General features: G+C 41.3%; 1 pseudogene; it reads left to right on the top strand.

Annotated features, from left to right (window-relative positions):
* Positions 1-854: 854 nt before the first annotated feature.
* LOC118653640 lies at positions 855-2,059 on the top strand (annotated as a pseudogene).
* The last annotated feature ends 449 nt before the right edge of the window (positions 2,060-2,508 follow it).

The following is a 2,508-nucleotide window of genomic DNA, read 5'->3' as shown; positions in this document are numbered from 1 at the left end:
TTCATGTGGCACTTTCAAATTGACAATTTTTTTTATAGCAAACACATAAGAGCATTTCCTAAGCCCTTAATATTATTAATCCCCATTTTACGGGTCAGAAAAACTGAGGCAGAGTGCAATGGGTTACATTGTTCGAGGTCACACAGCTAATAAGTGGTAGTGTCAAGATTGAAACCCAACTAATCTGGTTTCAGAATCACTCCACTGAACCACAACACTAAGCTTCTTCTCACTGCTGTGGAACTTAGAGAGAATTTGTAAATAATTAAGAGTTTGGACAATGAAAGCAAATGTGTGTTTTCCATGGTTGCCACAAAAAATACTACAAGCTGGGTGGCTTAAAACAATAGAAATTTATTTCTTCACACTTCTGGAGGCCTGGCACCCGAACTCACATTGTCCTTATAAAGAAAGGCCTCTTCTTGGCTTCTGGCAGTAGACAGCAAACTGTGGTAATCCATGGCTTGTAGATGCATCACCCCAATCTCTGACTCTATCATCACATGCCCTCTTCTCCATGTGTCTTGCAGTCATTGCATTGTTATTCACCCTAACCTAGTATGGCTGCATCTTAACTAATTATATCTGCAAAGATCCTGGGTCCAAATAAGATCACATTCCAAGGTTCCAGGTAGATGTAAATTTAGAGTCGGGGACTCTATTCAACTCAGTACAGAAGTGCATGAAGATTGTTTCAGGGAAGGTGTCTCTTAAAAATGCTAAGCTACTCACAGTATCAAAATGTTGCTGAGTCAATAGGACCCATGGCTGGCACCTTTCAGATTCAGCTGAGGAGCAGTGCATGGAGTAGCTATAAGTTTTGGTCAACAGATTGCAAGTTCTTCAGTTCCAAAATGACATCATTTTCCAGTTCCATCCACGTGTTCTACATCTGATAATGCCTCCAGGTTATCCCCAGACCAAATCAGTCAGATTGATTTTATGTGTACAATAGGTACAATAACACTGGCACTTTTGGAGTTTTTGCACGTGGCAAAAGTGAAATGTTCATCATTTGAGTAGTCATGCATTATCTAGGCCAGCATACAATGGTGAAGCAGCGTATGGTATGCTGTGGTGGATATCTTTTTAGGAGAACTACTTGGAATTAAGAGCTTCTCCATGAAAGATCCAAGCCCTCTCTATATTACTGTAAGAATGAATATTGTCACCACCACTGCAGGGTCATAGCATGGATATTCTGAGGAAAGTTCCAATACCAGGAAAAGAGCCGAAGAAGGCAGTATTCCCATGTTGCCTAGTTCACCTCATAAATGCAGAGATCCTAGAGAGGGAGTAGGTCCTGCCATTGTTTTGGACACTTGGGATGAAGCGTGGATTTTGAATGAGGCAGTATTCAAGCACTTCGGTACTGGAATAAAAGTAGAAGCTGCAAATAGTGACCAAACAAGTGAAAAAAATAGGGAATGTAAATGACAAAAAGGTGATAGCGATGTAAAAAATAACATTGAGGACTTTCCATCCTTAAGTAATGACACTGATAGAGTAGCTGTTTCTGAAGATGTGGTTGTATAACTGAGTGCCAGAAACTGAACTCTCCAAACAAGAACTGTTTCTGTTGCTAGGCCCTGAGGAAAGATCAATATTGTAAGTGAACTCATTCCATTACCTATTCATTCTTGTTATCACTGCCACTCCTGTAAAGAAGGAAAATGAAGGGATTGATGTCCTGTACTGCCAACAACCCATTTTGGTGCTAGTGGTTAGAACCAAAGATCTATAAGGAAAGGAAGAAAAACCCAAATTTCTTGATTCCTGCAGCTCAGCAGAATTATTGGATTTCTCTCACAGTTCTCAGAACATCTCAAGCATGGGCCTTTTGGAGCAGAGAACAGATACAGAAAATATGGAGGACTGACAGAATATCTTGCAGACGTGTAGCATGTGTGAGAAGAGACAACAAGATGGGAATATTATTCATGGAAGAACAGGCCGCCCTGTCACTTGTTTCCCCTGCACCAGAAGATTAAAGAAGCCTGAGGCTTCATGCCCTCTTTGCAAGAAGATTCAGCTGGTTATTAAGGTTTTTATGGCCTAGCTGAACGGCGAGTTGCAGAGAAATGATGACTAGGGCCAGGTCAGGGAGAAAACTGTCAGTACTGAGCATCTTCACTCAGTGCAACCCACTGTGTCTCCTCATTGATTCATGTTAACATCTGTGTGCCAGGGCAGCTTCCCTTCTAAATTCATGTGGAATTCCAGAGCAATTTTTTAAAACTAGATTATCAATTTGGGGACTCCATTTGCATGAAAAGCTATTTTAATCACTGCATTCTTCATCTATAAAAGAGGTTCTGGGAGGAGCAATTACAAAGACAAACAGGGAAATACATCCACTCACCAAATTATCTGAAGATGAACCTTTTCCTAGTTTATGCTACTCTCCACCCTTCTCTTTTCTGTTAGAGAACAATGGGAGGGGGGTGAGGGCATGTGCTGAGGGGTAGGGGAGGCTGGGGGAAGGTCAATTGGGGAAAAAAAGGAGAT

This window comes from Myotis myotis, unplaced genomic scaffold (genome assembly GCF_014108235.1).
Source record: "Myotis myotis isolate mMyoMyo1 unplaced genomic scaffold, mMyoMyo1.p scaffold_m19_p_4, whole genome shotgun sequence".
Taxonomy (NCBI): Eukaryota; Metazoa; Chordata; class Mammalia; order Chiroptera; family Vespertilionidae; genus Myotis; species Myotis myotis.
This window is presented reverse-complemented; position numbering and strand designations above follow the sequence as displayed.